This window comes from Camelus ferus, chromosome 8 (genome assembly GCF_009834535.1).
Source record: "Camelus ferus isolate YT-003-E chromosome 8, BCGSAC_Cfer_1.0, whole genome shotgun sequence".
Taxonomy (NCBI): Eukaryota; Metazoa; Chordata; class Mammalia; order Artiodactyla; family Camelidae; genus Camelus; species Camelus ferus.
Genome location: NC_045703.1, coordinates 13,600,279 through 13,623,820, shown reverse-complemented (window position 1 = coordinate 13,623,820; position 23,542 = coordinate 13,600,279). Strand labels below are relative to the sequence as shown.

The window sequence follows — 23,542 nt, the reverse complement described above, 5'->3', positions numbered from 1 at the left end:
CTAGATTATGAAAAATACTAAAATCCATGTTAGGCGCTCCCTTGATCTTCACTATTGAGTACAGTAGCCACTGGTTACATGTGGTTATAGAGCATTGAAATGTACCTGGTTCCAACTGAGATGGGCAGTAAGTATGAAATACACATTGGAGTTTTGAAGATTTAGTAAGAAAAAAAGAATATAAAGTATCTCACTAATAATTTTATGACTTACATATTTTAGTGGTAGTATTTTGGATATAAAGAGCTAAATACACGATTATATTATTAAAATTAATTTCGCCCACTTCCTTTAACTTTTTATTTTTTTTTAACATGTCTGCTAGAAAATTTCTCATTACATTTCTACTGGACAGAGTCATGGTAAGATGATGCCATCCCAGCTTCTTCACTTGGGAATGGAGCTAAGTCTCCATGGTTCTGTGAACATACACAAGGAGCAGGAACTCCCTGAGGTTGAAAAACACATGTTGGTTTAACATATCCCAGAATCTTGAGAAGACTCAGCACCCAGTGGGTGCTTAATACATGTTAATTGAACAATGGAAACTAATAGATATGACAGGAAAAAATAATGTAAAATATGATGTCAGTACACCAAACAGACTTCAAAAGGATTCTATACCTTTGATAGAGGCAGACATAAGGTTTGTTTCAAATATTACAGCCAAAATAGCATATTAAGCAGAGACACAAGTGCATTCCTGCTCCATGTACCTGCATTTAGGTTACAATAATCAGTAAGCATGAGAAGCTCCACTGAGGAGGCCCTTACTTTGGTTACAGGGCAGGTGGGTTTGCCCTGCCTTGTGAGCAGCTGCAAAACAGAGGGAAGAAAGCCACCACACCACACCATCAACATCAGGCTTTACTCCTGAACATGTGTTCATTCTCCACTCAGAGGTCTCAGTCATAGAACTCACAGTTTGCTGGATTTTACCAGCAATTTTCTCATGCATTCTGCCCCCTGAATGTTTTCTCAACGAGTTTGGCACCATTCAGAAAGCTTTCATTGGTTATGGTTGGCTTATTCTTTTCCCTTCTCTCTTGTTTTTTTTTATACATTAATAGAGGACTTACATGAAAATCTAAGGTAATTATTATATTTTGTTTTATGCATATGCTATTTAAGATAGGGAAGCAATTATATAATAGACAACTGTCTGCAGTAGTGAATAGGGGACCACAGACCCAACTCAGCGATAGACACGTGGGCAGAGCTGGATGCATGGCAGGTACACAAAACCCATGGAGCAAGTGAGGTGCCCTGTAGTTACGCTCTGGCAATTCACTTTCTAAGAGGTGTGAATCATTTCTGTAAAGACAAATGCATGAGTTTACCACTGGTTTTAATTATGATGTCTCAGTAATAATTTGAACCAAATTTAGTGAGTGAGTCAAAAAGCCAATTGAATTTCTTTGTCATTAAAGCCATACATTCCTCAAAAGCTAATAATTATTGGTACTCTTGATGATTTAATAATTAGTAGAAAGTTATCATCCAGGTAATGGTATAATTATCATTAAAGTCAGGTATCACAGCCGTAAATCCCAGATACGATGGATCTGCATGAAACCGAAACATGCAAGGATGAAGGAAATAGACATTTTTCTAATGTTAAACATTAAAAAACATAAATGTTGAAGTGGGCAGGGATGAATACTAACTAGAATTAACCCAGAGTTCAAAATTTCCAGTCATCTGTTGTTTACTTGATTCAGAAGCATTATTCTGAACTCAGACATTTTTAGTGAAAAGTACTTTCCTATTCAATATTGTAAAGTTAATTAATTCCAGTAACTTGAAATAACAGTAAAAGGTGAAACACTATTTTTAAACCATATTACCTTGGTGTTTAATAATTAAATAATAGTATTTTGAGCTATTTTTGCTAAGAAAGAAAATATGTTTAATGTACATTTACTAAAATGAGTAAAATGAGTGGTTTCATTGGTGTATACATCTATCAAAATTCATCAAAGTGTACATCTGAAATATATGTAGTTTATTGTACAAGAACCATACTACAATAAAGGTGTAAATTCAGATAAAAGACTTTACATAGTTTGAAAATAGGCATTGTGAAGAAGACAAGAAAAACACAAAAGATGACACAGATCTAGCTCAGTGAACTACACAGCCAGTGAGACAAAAGACAATGCTGTCAAGTTGATAGGTACAATAACTACGTATATAATAACACTGTATAGAATATTCCACATGTAATAATGAAGTTTAGTTTTTCAGATCAAGAGCTAGATATTTTCAATCTCTGTGATCAGTGAGAAACATACAAAGGTAAGAAGGACAGCATCATTCTGAATATAAATTTGGAAGTCTGAGAGGTGCAATCTGAACACCAGCTTTGTTGCATATTAACTATCTAGACGTATCTGGTGTCTTAATTTTCTATTGCTGTGTAACAAATTACCACAAATTTAGCAGCTTTAAGCATAAATTTGCTGTCTCAGTTTCTGTGAATCAAGTTAGTCAAATCCCTTGCTTAAAGTCTCACCAGCAAGGTATTGACTGGGGAGTTCTGGGTCCTTCTTTCAAACTCAATGACTGTCAGCAAAATTTATTGCATCATGGCCCTAAGAATTAGGTCTGTTCACTTGCTAGCTGACAGGAAAGAATGGCTCTTAGATCCAGAAGCTGTCACATCCTTGGCACATGGTCTCCTCTTCTCAAAGTACGGTGGTTTGTTCCTTCAAGGCCAACACAGGAGCATCTTGTCTCTTTTATGGATTCATCTAATTAGGTCAGGCCCATTTGGGATATTCTTACATTTCAAAAATCAAAGTCAACTGATTAGGGACCTTAGTTACATCTGTAAAATCTTTTTTTTTTTTTTAATATAAAGTAATATAATCATGGCAGGAATAACTCATTATAGTCACAGATCTCACTTACACTTAAGGGGAGGAGATTTTACAGAATATGTGCCCCAGGAGGCGGGAATCTTGCGATCAGCTTATTATTCTGCCTACCCCATCAACTAACCAATTTAATTTCTCTGATTAACCTTTCCCTAACCACCCCCTTATAAATGCACATTTTTAAATGCACTGACAGAGGGAGATTGATAGCAAAGTTACACAGACTGAAATAAAATTTATTCCAAATCTTTAAGTCCCCTCTTATACCAAATAGAGAACAGAAAAACAGGGAAACTCCCCAATTTATCTTTTGAGACTAGTAAAATCTAGTTACCAAAACCTGCATATAACAAGCATATAACAAGAAATGCAAACTCCACCAATCACACCTATAATCAAAAAAGTAAAATTAAAAAAATAATGATTTTTAAGTAATTGAATTAACATAATCAGAATATGTTCTCTTATGAGTTGGTAGTTTGGGGGATTTTTTTTTTCATTTTTTCCTCCACAAAGATAGAAGTATGTTTCAACACAAGATAATCTATTAAAGAAGGAAAATAATGATTCGATCATCTCAAATTCAAAAAAAGTATTAGAAAATTCAACAGCCATTCATGAAAATTCTCTTAGCAGATGAGAACTTAATGGGAGTGTCCTCATATTAATAAAAGCTATTTACCAAACAAACAAATTCTGACAAACATCGTTTTTCCAAAAACAACTAGGGATGCTGAATCAAATACATGCAATAATTATTGAATTCTGCAAAGAACAACCAAGGCTGACCGGCTCTCCTAAACTCTGGAAAGAAGCAAAACAAACTAAGGTAAAATCATCACACTTGCCTCTGCTTTTAAGGCCAAGACATTTGCTTTTTAAAATTCAGATAAATAGAAGCTAAGCAGAAAGAAGTAGCTGGAGCTTCCAGCAATCTCCCTATAATCTCCTTTGAATGGAAACTGCCCAGCACAAGTCAAAAGCAGCTGAAGTGAACAGCAAAGATTCAGTTGTCTTGAGTTGCAGGAATAGAGGTGGAGTTTAGGGCCTGCAAATGGGCTGGTCTTGCTGGACACTTCTGGCTTTCACTTATACCCCAGAGGGCCACGGTCAAGAAGTAAGACAAGCGAGTGAAAACCCCAGCCCAAATCATGCTAAACCCCACTCAAAATTTTAGTTGAAGTCATCTATCTTTCTATTGCCCTATCAGAGAAATTAAGTGCTCTTTAGAGGAAGTTAACATTAGAGAGAACTTTTCAATCTTTGTTACCAATATCTGGTATTCAATTAAAAAAATTGAAGAAATGCTGATGACCAAAACTCGAGAGAAAAACAGACAGTAGAAATACACTATTCAAATAGTGTGTTATTGGATATTTTAAAATGCCTATGATTAAGATATGCTAAAACATAGAAGGCCAGATTGGAAATTTCACTAGAAACCTGGTAAAAAAAATCAAAGAAATACTGTACATTTGAAAATAATAATCATTGAAATTTAATAATTAATCATTTTATTTTAATAAAATCTGAGCAGAGGGTTAGTAGTAAATATCCAGATTGAAGCACATGAAGAAAAAAGAAGAGATGCCAGAAAAAAAAAAATCTGACAAATATGGGAAATAATGAAAATGATTGGTATATGTTAATTGGAACACTAAAAGAGGAGAGAAAGAAATTGAATGAGAGCAATATTTGAAAATTACTGCCTGCGAATAGTCCAAAGATAACAGAGGACAGTAACTGCAGATTTAGAAAGCTCTCCAGACCTGTGCTGGATAAGTTCAAAGAAAGCGTTATCTACAGTAACACCACTGATAATGAAAGACAAAGAGTAAGTCTTAAAAGCAGCTGAAGAACAAAGACACTTACCTTCAAAGGGGCTTCAGGACTGAAGACTTAACTTCCCAATAGTGGAAGCAAGACCCGGTCGACCAATATTCTAATGGAGTGAGAGAAATTAACTGCCAGCCTAAAAGTCTATGCCCTTCAGTTGAGAAAGAAAAACTCATCTTAAGAAAAAACAAAACCTGATAAGGTCCTGCAGTTTTTAAGATTGTGGGAGTTTGGTGACAGATAGCTGGGGTTTAAACTCGAGCTCCATGAATTATGAGCTATATAATCATAAGCATGCTACTTAATCTCAAAGGACATCAGGAGTAATGGTACCTGACTGATGAGAGTGGGAGGGTTAAGTGAGTACTTAGTGTCGGGCTTCATATGCTCTCTGACTCACAGTAAGACACCAGCAAATTTTAGCTAAAATGTTCTCTTGCCTGTGACCTGTCCAGGTAATCTGAACAACTCCTCTGTCTTGGATTCCTGTTTCTTTGGCATTTTTCCACCTGGAATACCTGTATTTACTTCCCCTGACCTCTGCCCCAACTTTATAAATTTTATTGCCACTTCAAGGTCAACATAAATGACACATGCTACCTGAAGCCTTGATCATGTACTCCGGTATATTTTCCTTTCTCACAACTACTATTTCATCTTTTATGACACTATTTATGTACGCTAGTTATTTGTATACAAAGTCTATCTTCTACTTAGCACATACCGTATTTTAAAACATTGTACTTATTTCATTGTGTATTTCTCTAGCTTGTAAAATGTAAATTCTAAGAGGGCAGAGACAGTCTGTTTTGCTGACCAATTATCAGTATCTGGAATACTATCTTTAAAAAAATTATTTATTTAGTTTGTGGGGCTTTTGGGGGGGGATTTGGAGGGGAGATTATTAGGTTTATTTATTTATTATTATAATGGAAGTACTGGGGTTTGAATCCAGGACCTCCTGCATGCTAAGCATGCACTCTACCACTGAGCTATACCCTCCCCCCTGTAATACTGTCTTATATTTGACTGAAAGAATGGATGTTAGAGCATGAAATATATATGATATTAATTGGTAATAATATAGTCACAAAGAATATTTTCTTTATGATTTCTAGGTGTTTAATCATCTCATTTTCCTAACAAGAAAGAATATATTTTAGAATTCCTTTAAATAACCCTTCCAGAACAATCAACTAAAACCAGTTCTATAAATGAGGTTTAAAAATCCCACTGAAGGAAGAATTGGATTGATGTTCTATGAAGTGTTTACATTATATTTGATTCAATCTTAACCACAAAATTTACCTTATTTATGAAACTTACCATTTAGATTCCTGAAAATTTAGATATGCACTAAAGAATAAACATGACAACATTTTGATATTATGGTCTTTTTCTGACTCGTTATTCATATAATCCTAAGCAGAAGGACAAAGATTTCTTTTTTCATTAATAAACTGGAAAAAAATTGAAAATCCATAATGAATTCAGTCCTTGTAAGAATAAAGGGTTCTGCGTATTGACTTATGTTTCCTTTTAAGGTTATTTTAAGTACTCGGTTTAATCTATAAAGATTTATAGAATTAACCATAGACATAAAGATTGGCAAATAAAGATTGGGTATTAGACATAAATACAGCAATCTTTATTCTTGAAAACAAACAAGCAAAACTATGTCAATATTATTTCTTTTAGCTGGAGAAAATGATTTATCTTGGTGCTTTATATCTAAAGCAAAATAATATGTATTATTCTGACAGAAAGTTAATAGGCTATTTAAAAAAAACATTTCTATAGAAATTTATAAATGCTGAATTTGATTGAACATATTTTGAAATAAAGCAATGAAAATATATGTTAAATTGAGTGATACTCTCATGGCAGAACTGTTTTAGAAAAACACAGTTTCTTTAACTTAAGAAAATGTAATACAAATATGTGAAGAGTATGAAAAGCTGCATGCTATATTTGAGTATTAATAGGATATAAATCAAACTATGTTGACCTTTTAAAACACTTCCTGAAGGAAATAAGATACTTAGTCATTGTTTTCATGTAAAGATATTTTTCATTAGCGATAAAAGAGCAAATTTCTGCTAGTTTTATTTCCTACATTCTCATCAATCTACTAATAAAATTCATGTTATATTCTTCAAAATAATCTCCGCTGTTTACCTACCCTGCTATTTTCGACCCATAGTCTCTGTTAGCAATCCATTTGCGATAATGTATTTCTCTTATTGCATGACTTACCTTCATAAACCATTCGTGACCCTTTCCAAAGTGTTCCCTTACCTACAGCAGTGGCTTTTGTTTGTTTGCTTGTTTGTTTGTTTTTAAAAAGTTTAAAACTAGAATAAAGGGGCTTAGGCTACCAGTACTAGAAATGTATTCTTTAATGATAACATAGCTATGATGGGAAAATAGTTATAGGCATTGAGGTGTACCGTTCAAACACACTCTTGTATCTTGAATACCACTTTCCTTATTGACTTGGTTGGACAACTGGAGATGCAGTCTATTCCCAGAGCTCTGTCCCAAGGACAAATATAATACCTGAGAATACAAAAAATATAAACTTCCAAGGGACTATCACAAACAAAAAAATGCCAGAATTTGAAAGCAATCCTGCTATAGATAATTTAGATGTTTGGGACAATTACTTTTTGGTCTGAAAGTCAAATGACAATGGTAATGCAGGCACATCATGGACTGAGTAATCACTTTTATCCCCCATCAGGCTGCTTCTAAAATAAATCTTAGAACGATAACACATAGCTGTTTCTCTCATGCTCAGTTTTTGTGCACTTTATAAAGCTCGTAGCACTGTGTATCTTTTATTGCTCGAAGCTGTCTGCAACACTAGATTATTTGGCTCAGTTGTTTTAAAAAATGTTGTTTGTTAATTTTAAATAAGAAACTCTTACAGAAACACATTTCCCGAGGGCGCATGAATAAACAAAGCAGGATAAAGCAGATGTGCTCTGACTGAGCAGGGGAGGAAGCCCAGAGCCCAGCCCATTTAACTGTCGTAGCCCCTCTCCCCGAATACCAGTCCCCAAGGACCATTCTTTCCCCTCGAGTCTCAAAACACAGATTGAAAACCACTGATCCATCCAACCTATTCCATCTTATAATGAGAAAACTAAACCCGCAGAGGCTAATTGCTCAAGCTACTCTAACTCTTTGACAGCAAAATAGAATTAGAACTCAAGTCTCCTGACCCCCTGTCCAGTATTCCCAAATGTAGCTAAAAAAAATCAATTAAAAATATCTGGTCAGTTAATAAAATCAGAAATATATTTTCTGAAATACAGCCCAGAAAACAATCTGAGAATTTTGTTAAGGCAACCTTCAAATCATGCATTTTGAATAATTCTCTTAATAGGTGAATTCCCCTGTTCTGTTTTCTCAGTCATTAAGAGACTAGATGATCTAGCTGACACCAAAATGATGCCATACAAACAGTGACCAACAGTCATTTTCTTTACCTTCATCATGGAGATGGCAAAGGAGGAAGCCGTACTGGTAACATTTAACCAGTGGTAGTGGGTTTATAACCAATGCTACAAGCTGCAAGTGCAGGAAGTAAAGAGAACTGCTCTGACCCTACAGGTGCTTTCAGGCTGGGTATGGACAGTGCTCACACTCACTGCGCTTGATGGTGACAGAGAGTAGAGATAGTAAGCATCATCGCTTTGACTGAAGGACACAGTCGTGGGATATTTGCAGCCTCAGGATATATGCAAATCAGTGTGCCTGGAAGTTTTCAAACCACAAGTACAGATCGCATTTCCAGCATAGTGACCCCAAGGGAAATGAGCATCTCTAAAAATAGAAAAGTAAGCTAGGTTTTTTTCACAGCAGAAGTAGAAGCAAGTACCACACAAATAATGTAATATTTGCTTATTGTTTTAGATATTTCCAACAGACCCTTACAACAGATCATTGCATCACTTGGTAAAGTAAAATAAATGAATATGACAAAATATAAAGATATTTTGAATGTGTCCTTCAATTTATTTAGACTGTTTTACATACTCTAAAACATTGGGCTCTTGATATTTTAAATTTATAAGGATTTTTATCTCAAATTCTGTAAAAATTAGGTAGAGGTTTTCTTTATGTTTAAACAGAAAACATTTATGTGTAACTAGGTAGATGGGGGATAGATAGACACAATATATTGCATATAATTATAGATATATCTAGCATATATAATGATATATGCATATAGTATATTTCCAATAAATTTTACATTTTATATATATAATAAAATTTAATGCCATCCAAATCTAAAGTTTATTTCCAGAGTTAAAGGGATAATCTTCAGCAAATACCATATATTGTAATTTTTCTGTATTTTTTTCCTTTTCTAAACATAGTTATTTCCTAGCAATTTCCAAGAAGAATCTTAGCTCCTCACAGTTAAAAGAGCACTGGTTAAAGAGTCACAATGTAAGAACTAATGTAAGTCATAATTTTCATGACCTAAATGATTGTTCAATGCTTTGAGTCTCTGTGGGTTGCCCTTTCTTGACAGGAGATCTGTTTTGCCATAGCTATTTTCCCACCATGATGGTACTGTAGGCTGATAAGCTACCTTTGCGGTAGAAATCAGTAGTGAGAAAGGTGATGTAAGAACTCAACCTCAGGTGTTGTGACAAAGAAAGTAGCAGGCAGGAAGGGCGAAGACCACCGCGTAACAATGCTCAGAAAAGCATGGACTGCAATTTCAAATCACCCTCCCTTATCATCAGCCTGTTGGGACCCATGAATCCAATGATAATTCCAAGAAGTAAGTTTGTTATTCTCAAATTTCATTAATTATGAAAACAAGCCCTCTGCGATGTGTTGGGCATTTTTGAATTTAATGTTACTGATTTGATCACTACTCCTTTCTCGCCTCAGGATAATCAGATGGATAATTCTTTCTTCCTTTGTTCCTTCTTTATCTTCTTTCTCTCCTTTATTTATTTATCTATTCATTCATTCATTTATTTTTTGTAGAATCAGGAAATGAAGACATATTTTCACCCTATCTATAAGTAAAATTTTCTACTTAAATTAAACCACTTATGGGTTCATATATTTTCTACATACATGAAACCATTGACTTACTGTGAATGGAGCTATGAGTGAAATACCCCAGAGGAGGAGTCAGGGTGTTTGGTTCTGGTCTACGATGCTGCTACTTGCAAGCTACGGAGCAGCTCATCTAACTGCTCATAACAGGGCGTAACATTTATATTAATAAATGTGGACTAGGTGACTAAGCTCCCTGTCAACTTCTCTCTCCTTTGTGTCCTCACAGAGATTGTTCCCAGAGTACATCACAACAAACGTGCCATATAAAATATCTCATCTCTTCAAAAGTTTCCTATGGAATCCTGTCTAAAACAGTTTGGGCCAGAACTGGTTTAGCACATGGACTAAGGCGCTAAAACTAATGCACTAAAATCTCATTTTGAAGCTGATTGTCTGTGAGTCAGTTGGCAAAAAGGACTCTGTCAGTGGTTGCAGGTGTGGTGTGGATGACCCAGAGCATGGCCCAGTAGAACAACTGATATTATACCAGCTGGAAAGGGGGCTGGGATACTGATGGAAGAGAATGCGCTGGCAAATACAGTGCCACAGGCATTTAGGAGGAGGAAGGAGAAATCATAAGAACAATGGAATTAGATGGCTCTTGCTGAGTGTCACTGATGCAGCTAAACAGCGAAAGAAAGGTGGGGGTGGATAATCACCATTTTAAAGAGTAAGAGTTAGGATACTTCTTTGGAAGTTTATAAAGAGACTTTCATCTCCTGCAGCTGGAGAGATGTTAAAACTGAGGAGCAGGCCAGGACCTAATTATAAGAGCAGTAGTACCCAAATCCCCCGGAACACACTAGGACTGTAGAAGGAGGCACCCCCTTCCTTTGTTTGAAGATGACACCAAGATCACTGTCTTGCAAGATGATATGCACATGCCCTCCACTAGGACTTAGCCCCACCTAGCTGGAGGTCTAAAGATGACATGACCACATCTTCCTTCACACAGATATCACTGACCTATCTCCACATGTACAGAGGCAGTAAAGGGTGTAGACAATTGTACCAACAGTGGAGTTTCAAAGGAATGGTGAAATCTCACCTTGGCAACCCTCTGTGACCCTTGCTGTTACCTAAATTCTACAAGTCTCCTACTTTAGAATGTTGCAATAATTACATAGCACATCTGTGACTTCAGTACAGCCGCTATTTCTACAGGAATGCAATGTATGTTAGCTATGAATATTCATGTTAGGTATTCCGGATCTTCTTTTCAATTCCTTAAAGACAAAAGCTCACTTTCCCAATTCACCCCTAATGTAAAAGAATCAAAATTAAATTGAGTGATTGAGAAGAATGACAGGCTGAAAAAAATCTGTTGGCATCTTAATTTTTAATCTCTTCCATATATCAAAGGTCATTTTAAAAATATAATATTATATAATATATATGAATCAGACTTTACTGCTAGCCTGTACTGCTATTATATATCTATGTATTTATATGTACCTATATGTATATATGTATATTATATATGTATGTAATAGTATATATTTTATAATTTGTGATATATTCTGTTATTACACACATGTTTATATATTTGTATATCTATAAATATATATGCATGTATGTATATAGTTATTTTTATTTATAAGAGGCATGAGTAATTAAGTATAAAGGGTCAATTTTCTTTGACAAAATACACCTGTGGGAAGCTCAGACTTTCATAAACCAAGTCTATAGAAAGACATGTTCTTCTTTCAATTAACAGATACCTACTGATGCCCTTCCATGTTCTGGGCACCAGGCATACAGAAATCAACAAGTGAGAGAAGGTCCCCGAGGTCACAGTGGCCTCAGGCTCACGATCTAGTAGGACGACAGACGGAAGGAGGAAACCACAAGCACTCAGGATGTGCACAAAATCACCAGCGTCTGTGCCATGAAGAGAAATAACAGCTGGCACTGAGAGTGTTAAAACACATATTTGACAAATTTTTATTTAAAACGTATTTGACAAATTTTTATTTAAAACATATTTAACAAATTTCAAACTTTGCACCTCATGACGAGTGATAGAAATATTAGGTATCTTGATTGTGGTGGTGGTTTCATTGGTGAATATAACTGCCAAAATTCATCAAACTGTACGTTTGAAATATGTGTAGTTTACTGTACAGGAATTACATTCCAATAAAATGTCAAAAAATAAAATAAAAGTTAAAACATATTTATTTAACAACTTAGCTTTGTGGGTCATGGGATATTTTTTTCATCACACTTTATGGTCAAGGCAATTTATTCCTCTCTGTCTGTGAGAGCCTTGAGGGAAGGGATTGTGGATTGCTTACTATTCTGTCTTCAGTTCAGAGCATAACATTTGGAGCCTTGATTACATTTGAATCAGTGCACAAACTGCTCTTGCAAACCAAACAGAAAGGACATAATGTCAGCAATTTATGGAACATTTATAGACGTGCTTAGTTCTGTCCTAGGTCTTGAAGGCTCAAACCTTATATTGACGTACGATTGCAGAAAATAAATGATGAAAAATTATTTCACAATATTACCTGAATTTCTCATAAACACACACATTGTTTCCACTGTTAAAATGAACTTTCTTATCATCTCCAAATGAAATGATAAAATGCTCTTTTGGTTGGTCTACAGATGAATATGTAAAATTGAAATATGAGACACAATCAACCTTATTAAAAATTTCCTCTTTTCTTCTCAAAACCAAATCAAGTTTTATATAACTAAAATTTAGAGAACAAACACACATTGAGAAAAGTATATTTACAGTAGAATTTTGTGTTTAATTCCATCATCAAATTAAATATATGAGCTTTTTAAGAATTCACAAGTACATTAACAAAATATTTAGGTTATGAAAAATATTTATTTAGATTAAAAAAATAGCCTTAAGGAACAGCCAGAGACACTGATTCAGAAATTGTATATACAGCCTAAAGCCTAAGCCACAGAAATAGCTTCTGGCCAAGTTAACCAAAAGAAGGAAAAATATGACAAGAGAGAGAATTTATTTGAATATTATTGGGTTAACTTGATCAAAAAACAGGGGAAAAAAAAAAACCTCATCATGTAAAATTCAAGGCACCGCCTATGATTTCAAAAGGTTATCTTTGGTGGCTTGATGTGAAGCATCTGAGATGCTTGTTGAAAATGATGGATTCCTGGGCCCCAGCCCAGAACTACTGAATCCGGATTTCTGGAGATGGCCTCCAAGAATCTTTTTTAACAGCATCATGATAGATGCTTAGGCTTTTTAATATTCATCGGTAGAGAGACAATGCTCCAATATCCCAAATGTTACATTTTCCTATAAAAGTCAAATATTTCTGAGAGAGAGAACTGCACTTTCTTCCTCCAACCTGAAGAACAATCTGTACCCTCTTTTTTCTTCTTATGATACATTCTATTTTAAATTACTATTATTTAAAAAATAAAAATAATTATTATTTATCTGAACATAATTTTCTTTCACTTTTCTCATAATTTACAAATGTATTGAGGCCAGCAATATTATCTTTTTAATCTCTGTATATCTTAGCAGCACAAAGAACAAGGACTTTTAATATGTAAGTTCTTAAAAAAATTAGTCATTGTTGAATTGAATGACACTGACTTCCCACATTAGGGCGATAGTTTTGTAAGAATACTGTGTCGCATGGACATGTTGGTGTGTGCGTGGCTTTAAAATTGTTAAAGTTAACTCTAAAGACTAGTAGCCCATTTTATGTAAGAGAAAAAATACAGCAGGCTAACAGTTAACTTTACTGGAAAGCACATTTGCCCAAAGAATAAAAGGCAGAATCAATGATTTTGTCTCTCATGTGAATTTACTGAAATGTGCCAAGTCCCCAGATCTTTTCATTTTCCGAAAATGGCATTTGAGATTGATTGGGTTGGGAGCTGCACACATTTTATTATTATTTTATCAGCTTATCCTGTTATCTGAGAATGTCTAAGGCTGATTTAAAAATGCAGTTTATTGGTTTATTGAATAAGACATAATAATGATAATTTTGTTTCCAACAATGCCCATCTGTACTAGCCTGCATGCAAAAATTGTTTTTTCTTATAAAAGAGTACATGACTATAAATAACGTATAATTCAGGGCTCAAAGCAACAATTCATCCTTTCTATGAAATAACTTAAGGAGGACTTCCCAAGAGGAAAGGCCCCTGGTTATTTGAATTGTATATGTCTATGACATGTGAGATGGGGACATCTGTTAGGATAATTTTTCTCATTTTAAAACTGTTTTGCTTTCTCTATTACAATTCCCTCTTCCCCATATATACATAACATTCACAAAACAACTGTCCTTTCAACAATAATAAACCCCTAAAGAACTGATCATTAACAAATGGTCATTTACTGCAAACATGATTTAGCTAAAGTGGATGTTGCACATAAACAGAGCTATTCGAATCAAAGAGGTCTCATAGTAAATTTCTGTCAGTATCTTTTGTAAGCTCCTAAAAAGCCCTTCTTTTGAGTTTCCTAATTCATAAGTTTTCCTTTAGTTTGCTAAGTAAAGCATAATCATTCAGTAATAGTTATACTGAAAATAGAGTTTGTGTGAAACAAATATAACTTAATCAGAACTAAATCTCGTATTAAAATTTGGAGGATATTTATATGTTATTGTAACTTTTAAAAATGAATTTGCTAAGACATTTTAAGCTATATTTTATGTGACATCTATAGATAAATAACTGTGTTAAGTTCAAGTAACATTTTAAAATAACCTACTCAATGTAAAAATAGTATTTAACTATCTTCATATTTCTTATTAAATATGAAATGAATAAACTATAGTATAACACATGCATTTTTAAATAGAAAGGAAAAGAACCAAGAATATAAATAATTTTGCTGAAAAGCAGTTGTCAAAAAAAGAAGTTGTCAAATTAGACATGTGCAGTTATATTTTACAGCTTCTTTTAGGGAGACATTTGTTGTAGGAGCTTAAAAATCAGTATGTGATAAAATATAAAATGAGTCATGCTCAAAGTGGCATGGCTTATAAATTTATAGCATTAGCCTATTTTATAATGCAAAGCCCTATTTTTAGCATAACCATCATTATGAACTAATATTTATTACGTATTGTGAAACCCATCCCCATTCATGCAGAGACAAAAGAGAGCTGTGATGCTGGCACAAATGTGTGTCAATAATTTCATGAAACAGCCAATTTGACATTAAAAGGAGATGGAAATAAGTTTCCCCATATAAATAAACAGAACTATATTAGTATATTAATTAATTAGTATATTAATTAATGTAACAAGCCCTAAAATTGTGGCACACTTGGCAGGACTGACTTAGGGGTAGGTGACTATTTCCTATGGAAAGGAGAGAAATCACAATAGTTTTCCTAATGACATCTAATAATATAGATCTGATTGAAAAATACATTACACCTTGTATTATTTTCCTTTGTCTTTTGGGGCTAGGAATTTACAAGGAGAGTTCATAAATAAGGGATGTTTCTCTGGGCCTTGCCGAGAAAAGATTGAGATGAATCTATTCCATTAGAGTTAATCTAAGGTCCCAGAGAAACACTTACTTTAAAGGCACCTAGAACAGTAAAGAGAGCTGATTATGGACAATATTTGGTAGCAAAGAATCCAGGCTTGCCCTACTGTGGTGTCCTGGGTGAGAACATAGCACAGAAGCAGGAAAGAAAATTCAAATCAGGACACATGCTAAAATATAATCAAGGCCAAACCCAGTGTGATGGGAAGAAATTCATAATCACAAAACCTTATGGCTGTAATTTTCAAACTTTGGTGAGATTAGAACTATGTGGAAGGCTGGTTAAGGTTTTTGGGCCTCACTCCAGTGTTTCTGATCACACATCCAGGTATGAGATAAGGCCTGAGAATTCCCTTTTCTAGAAAGTTCCCAGGTGATGCTGATGCAGTTGGTTAAGGGAAGGCATTTGGCCTTATGGGATCTTATGATCTTGTCATTAAAGAAAAGACTAGAAATGAAAGTAAAAGCAGAGCATCTTTCACAACTGAGGTAGATTCCGTACCAATAAAACAAACAAACAAACAAACAAACAAACAAACAAACAAAACACCACCAAGTTTTGGAGACATGAGGCAAAGAAAGCTGAGAAAGATGCAAAACTAATTATTTGGGAGGAGCTTAAAGATGGACACTGGTTTCAGCTGGTAGGGTTTCAAATTTTCTAAGGGTAGGCAGATGAGGGCATGTATCAGGAAACATCTGACTACACTTAAGAAGGAGGAGAAAAAGCAAAGATCAGATGCCAACAGGTAGATCCTGGGGACTTAACTATGCCAGCAGCGGAGCGGGATAAATTAAGGGGGATGAGGGAAAATAAATAACCCATGAAGAATAAGGTCAATAAGTTGAGCAAAACAGTTATTTTCTATATATATATATATATATATATATGTATGTCTATTCATATAGATGTACATATCCAAATAAAGGACTCCTTTTGTTACACAATACACATATTTAAACAATATAGTCACTTGAGCAATAAAAGATATTTTCAAAGATAAACTATTACCCAGATTACTTAACAAATATGCATTGTAATTTTGAAAATTTCCTAAAGCCACCATTCTTGGGCCACAGCAAGTTATTTTCCATATAAGATGAAGTCAAATCACTGAGGGAGCTCCTCAGATGTCACCATTTAAGAGCCACACAGTCCTTCAGGACACCACCAAGCTCCGTTTTCCCAGGTGGTCAAATAAGGTAGAAAACATGTCCAGTGAAATAAATGACACCTTTTGTTTCCATTGCTAAAATTAAAAAAAAATGTGTGTGTGTATACAGACACACACACACACACACACACACACACAAAGAGACTATCCACCCTGGAATAGGTAGTAACAAAAAATATGGTGCAAGCTTATTTTCTTCCTCCCCATAAAATGCGGCAATGTTAAATTTTATTATTATTTCAACATGCTACAATAATGTGCAATGATTATGGAGAAATGCTCTTAGTTTAAAACCCACTCTACTCCCCCAAGGCACTAAAAATAGTGCAAGAACATTTCTGAGGAACCAAGTTAAAGCTAGGTCATGAATAGAATATATGGCTGTTTCATGAAATAGCCCAGAATGTGTGATAAAGATGATCATATTTTAAATTAGTCTTTAGCCTCAAGATAATTCTCCAGAATGCCACAATAAATATATCATATATTCCTTTATGTGCAGTATTTTATGGTACATTATTAATGAAAGATGAATTATTAAATATGTATTTCAGTAATTAGTGGCTGCATTCACATCATAGCATGTCTGATGGTAACTAATACAGCTGCATTAATGAGTATATTTGAATGTGTCCCTATCTGTTAAATTGAAGAGTGATGTAAGTTTATATGTTGTATATGCTTTGTTAAGTTTTATGAATTAGACAATATAAGCATATCAAGAGGAAAAGTAGATTCAAGATCATTAGCAATGTCAAACGGAATGGGGGAAAGCCTTTTAAAGTTTTATGAAACTAATGTCTTCTCAATAGGCCTAAGGCTTTAATAGTTGGGAGACAGTTTCCAGTCTTCAATTTCATTAAAACACACCTGGGAAATGGTCCATTTGAGCTAGTTAAGACAAAAATTCCTTGAGGCTCACAATACCCTTAACTTAGAACTAGAATAGGACTTGAAAGAGAACAGGACTTTACAGAAGGGTGCAGCTCTCGCTGTCAAAACAACACAACTCAGAGCCAGATGATTTAGGAGATGCCATACCTTGTTCATAGAATCTAATCAAAAAGGTTTGATGAGTGAATTAGTAAGGACAGAATTGTCCTAAGGTCACAAAGCCAGTGTTGCTGAGCAAAAATTCTAGATGTACTGAATTTCAGAACACAGGTCTTTCTGCTGCATTCAGCTGACATTCAGAACTGAATTTTTCTCCCTTTGCAATTCATCCCTTCAGAACATAATCATTGAGCATCTTTTTTAATCGAGGTGGTGTACTAGGCTCTGTAGATTCAAAGATGACTGATTAATGGTCCTGGTCCTCCAGAAGCTTGCTTGGGAAATAGGACAGGAAAACCCTCTGAATTAGAACATAGTGTGGCACAGCCAAGAAAGAACTAAACCCCAGGAAGAGAAGGAAAAAAAAAAAAAACTTTAGTCAGATTTTGTCAGACTTGTACTCAAAGTCCTTCACTGATTCCTCCTTATTCAGAGTGAAAAACAAAGTCTTTGTGAGGCCTACTAGATATGTCCTCATCTGCCTCTGGACCTTCTTGGTGAACTCATCCAACCTTGCCCATCCTTTCTCACTCTCGCCACTCTCACCTCCATCTCTATTTTTTGCCGGGCCAAGCATGCTCTTCCTTCCAAAACGTAACACTTGCTGTTCCCTCCACCCTGAGCACTCTCCCAAGGATACCTGTATGATCCACACCCCACTCACTTTTTTAAGCTCTTTGCTTTAATATCCCCTTTGAACTTTTCCCAATCACCTCACAAAAATTGCAATTCCTTCCATTATTCTGCCCATGTATTTCCTCCTATTGCTCAGGCAACTGAAGCTCAAAATAGTGCCGTGATTAGCACACATTTATAGCTTATAGAAGGTTAGGTCACAATTTGAATACGGTCATCTGGCTTCACGCACATCTCAGCCACTTTATCAAACTGCATCAACTGTTGTGGAATCCAAAGAAATGAAAGAGATATTGCAGACCAGCTTTAAAGGGATCCTCTCAAGAGGGTTTCCTCTTTGGCTTGGGCTAAAAGTGAACGATGGGCTATGTCACGGAGTGGAATGAAGAGGGAATTGTAAGTGGCAGACGGAGGAGAGCTTGGCTTTCCCAAAGCTGTTGTCAGGTGTTACCAGTGGCAATGTCTCCGAAGAATTAGAACGATGCATAAAGTGCCTCGCTGTACAAAAAGATACCTTCTTAACCCAGACGACCATAGATTTCAGTAACATCAGGCCACAATAGTACCTGTAGCAAAAGTAAGGGAAGCAGAGAAGAAGACCAAGCCAGCAGCAGGACCTCCCTTTCTCCCTGCAGGGTTTGCATAATTAGTGGGCGTGGCTGAAATGTAAATATAAGAATCTGGTAAGCACAACCAATGTTATACTTTTTTCTGTTTTTAATTATGTACCGTTGCATAGTATCTTTTTAATCTTGGTCAGCCCTTAAAATCAAGTATTTTCGTAAGTTGAAATTAAAAGCTGACTTTCAAATGACTATGCCAAATTTCAACAATTAAAAAGGGTGATGGGTGATGGTGCATTTAATAACATTGCACTCATGAATCAATTATAATACCTTTTCAATAAGCAAAAATTTAGATTAATTATCAACAACATTTAAATTTTATTTTATTTACTGTATTATTTTTTAATTTATATTTTATGTGTATGTTTTTATAATTATATTCACAGAAAAAAAGTCATGATTTATAAATAATTCATATTTTAGAAATATGTGAAGGAAATATTTTATTGATAGGGGATCCAAATCAAGGAAATTTGGGGATTGTTTGCAAAAGTTTGACTCAATAGGGCCATAAACATCCATTGTCACTGAGATCAATCACTACAGAGATACATAATTTTTTAATAATTTTGAAAGTTTTTGAGCATTTAATTTTATTAAATATTAGTAATTTAAAGTAAATATATCATTATTTAGAGTTGATGGCAGATGTCTTAGTAAATATATAATTTATACCAAAAATTTCCAATCATTTTGTTGAGTTGCATTTATACTTACTACATTAGAATTTTTTTAGCAAAACCCCCATTATAATTATTAATAATGTATCACCATTAAAATAATATATAGTAATAAATAACACATAATAATAATATCAATTAACATAAAAGTAAATCATTATAATCCTGTTGTATGTGTTTACATAGAATTTTTATTTTTCAGCTCTTTGGTAAAAAGATCTAAATATATGTTGGAAGTCTTTTTAAAAAAATCCTTAGCATGATTGCAGTGTCAGAGAAATGGATGTCAAGCATAAATCTGTTACATAAACAGATATCATTGATTAAATGGTTCTTATTTTAGAACATTATGAACTTCATGTCAGTCTTATTTTTCCTTTGCACTGATGTCCTGGATCCTTAAAAAGATAAATCGTTCATACCAACTTCATCTTTTGATTTACTTGCAGAGTCTAACTGAATCGGAATTAGCTTAGAAAGAGGTCATCTATGCGCAAAATGTCCACAGGATCGCTTGCTGCCTAAATGGAAGAATGTACAATAATAGTAAGAGTGACTTACTTAACTGAACCTGTCTCAGCAGAGTGCATTTTTCCTCTAGTGAAAACATAAAAAAGATAGATTACTGCATTATGTCAATTAATCTGCTCCTATTTCCAAGTGAATATAAGAAATCAGGAGGTATATGAGCTATTTGCGTCAGGAGAAGATAGATGATAAATGCATACACACTCACTCATTCAAGTCTACATCAACACTAACATTCCCGCATGCACAAAACTGTACTCGGAAAAGATGACCGTCCCAACGTAAAAAGGATGAGATGAAAAATGGAAATTGCTACCCACAAATTTTTAAATCATTATTTAAAATATATCATGATGCCATCATGAGGCCCTTTAAGGACCTTACCTTTCCTTCTTTCCTCTGTACTGGTATTAATGAAGTTACTGTAAAATGGACATGATGATTTTCTATCAGGTAAGGAACATTTCCTTTGTTATTTTCTCTAAGTTTTTAATTTGATTTTGGGGTAATTTCTCCCTTTGTGGGTCTTGGTGGAAGAATGCCCTATAGCCCAGTCTTTAAATGGAGTGCTCATGAAAGCCTGGAACCTTGGAACCAGGGAAGCCCAGTTTGGGACAAGCTTCCACTATTTTGTAGTGTTCAGACACCAGCACATTAGATCCCTGGTGGAGACCAGCAGTTACTAGTAAAATGAGAGGGAAACAAAGGAGAATGTTGTCTAAAGCAATTAGAGGCCACCAACTCCAGGAACACTTTCTATGTTACAGTCAGCCTGGACTTATCAGATATCTTGGTTATTCAAATGAAGGTGAACATTCTGATTTTTTTTTTTTTGCATTCTTCTTTATTGAAGTATAGTCAACTAACAATGTAACTTCAGTCATACGCATACATACATATATTCATTTTTGTATTCTTTTTCATTATAGGTTACAAGATATTGAATATAGTACACTTTGCTATACAGTGGAACCTTGTTGTTTATCTATTTTATATATAGTAGTTAGTAGCTGCAAATCTTGAACTCCCAATTTATCCCTTCTCATCTCCTTTCTCCTCTGGTAACCATAAGATTGTTTACTATGTCTGTGAGTCTGCTGCTGTTTTGTAGATGAGTTAACAAGTGTATTCTTTTTTCTTTTTCTTTTTTAGATTCTGCATATGAGTGATAGCATATGGTATTTTTCTTTCTCTTTCTGGCTTACTTCACTTAGAATGATGATCTCTAGGTCCATCCATGTTGCTGCAAATGGCATTATTTTATTCTTTTGTATGAATGAGTAGTATTCCATTATATATATATAAATACATTCATTTGTTGATGGAAATTTAGGTTCTTTCCATGTCTTGGCTGTTGTATATAGTGCTGCTATGAACTTTGGTGCATGTGTCTTTTTAAGTAGTAATTTTCTCTGGATGTATGCCCAGGAGTGGGATTCCTGGATCATAGGGTCAGTCTATTTTTAGTTTTTTAAGGAACCTCCATACTGTCCTCCATAGTGGCTACACCAATTTACATTCCCAGAACATCCTGATTCTTAATATGACATTTTTCTGATATTAAATTTGGAAGATAATTCAAACATAAACCATTACAAAGTGACCGCTGGGAGTCAAGCCAGATTCAGTCCCTAGGCCTTCACATATTACCCTATTCTCACTCTTCCAGTGATGTAGAAGGAGATATGACCCCATCCTCAACTGGTTATCCCCCTGGATGACTTCTCTTCTGCAGGAGCAGGTTAAATACCAAATGATCAGCTGAAAATGAATAGGTTTTTGAAAATATTTTCCACAACAGTTTTCTGAAGCAGAATATAATGGTTATATTAGTTACCCTAAGCTCATTTGGTAGTCAACTTTGAAAGAACTTAAAAAAAAAAATTTAGTTATTTTTCCCTAATTCTTTGAACTGTTTACATGTGCAATAATTTTGCAACTGGTTTTTAAAACATTATTAAAGAGTTATTCAAAAAGTTATAAAAGTAGCTCAGAACTCTGGACAGTAATCAATCTTGGTATACAAGAAAAATAAGACAATGGAATTATTTGAAAACATAAAAAATAATTAGCTAGCATAGATTATTGTCAGAAGAGACACGATTTTAAATTGGAAAAATGAATATACTTATAAATTTATTTACAGTGGATTTATAAGATGCTCTATATAATAAGGGAGTCTGAACTAGCTCTGCATCTCCTAGTGCAGCCCAGGGTCCGTTTTCCTAGTGGACTTCTCTCTCCGATGTAATCCAGATTTTATTATCATCTATCTCTCCACCCTCACCCCTCAACACCACTCCTATTTTAGCAAACAAGCTTCTGCTGGCAGAAATAAAAGTTTCTGTCCTAGTTTCTGGAAATTTCAAGAATCTGTCAGATTCTGTCTCTCTTTAACAAAGAAAGGATCAACTATTTTTAAAATTCATGGAATCTAGAGCTTTGGCTTTAGATCAGAAGATGAATATATATCGGATCCTCCCCTGACATCCCATTTATTAATTTTCTGCATGTATGTGATAAGATTCTGTCTTGTTTCGTGAACATACACATACAGGACAGGCCTTGCATAAATGGCCTTTCAACTGGGGCAACCACAGTTCATCACTGAGAACAAAAGTAGATGGCCACTGAAGATGACTTCTGTCAAAAAGTCACCAGGAGCCCGTGAACAGGTCGTAACCTATATAAATGTTACAACTTTGCTTAGGGCTAGAATTTCTCCACTTCGATCTGTCTGTTAATTGCATGAACAATAAGTAACAAATTATTTTGGGATCTGACTACTTAAGCCTCTCAGTAAGCATTTCAGGCACTGGCCCCATTTGTTGGGTTAAATCTCCTGTCTCGAGGATGAGAGAGATGCCCCCCCCCTTATTTCGTCCCTGTCTTTCATGGTTCTCTGCTTCCCTACATAATCTGCACAGTTCTAGAAAAATTTGCTTGGAACAATTTTATCTTCTTTTGTCTGACTGAAGTCAAACTTTTTATCTAAGAAAGGAATTTTAAAAATCAACTTTTTTTTTTTTTTTAAATACAGGAACATCACAGTAGGGATATCTGATGACTGATATATAAACTGCTCTAAAATAAGATCTAATTGTATTAGGGTTTTACAGATATCTATACATAAATTTTAATGACATTAATTATAGTCTGGCTTAAATTTTTATTTTCACAGTTGGGTTCTTTATTCATTCAACTGTTTCCCTGAGAGACAATAATAAGGACACCTGGACAATATGGAGCAAACTGAAACTGAAGAAAACACAAAAACTGAACACACAAAACTGAAGGGAAAAATTGAGTGGACAAATGACAGAAATCCATTGATTAAACTAGTTGAATTGGCAAATTTTAGGAAAAAGTTAGTCTCTGTCTCTGCGAGAACACAGTAAGAGCAAAATCCCTGATGACTTAAGTCATTGATACCCCTTGGGAGAAGTGAACAGTGGCTCATATCCTTAGAAAATGGTTTTTCTTTACTCTTAGGAATTTTTCTTACTAAATTGAGGGTTTT

General features: G+C 34.6%; 1 protein-coding gene across 1 annotated transcript in view; it reads right to left on the bottom strand.

The window, feature by feature from the left end:
- The window catches only part of EYS (eyes shut homolog), a 1,185,765-nt gene that overhangs the window by 809,872 nt on the left and 352,351 nt on the right, over nt 1-23,542 (bottom strand).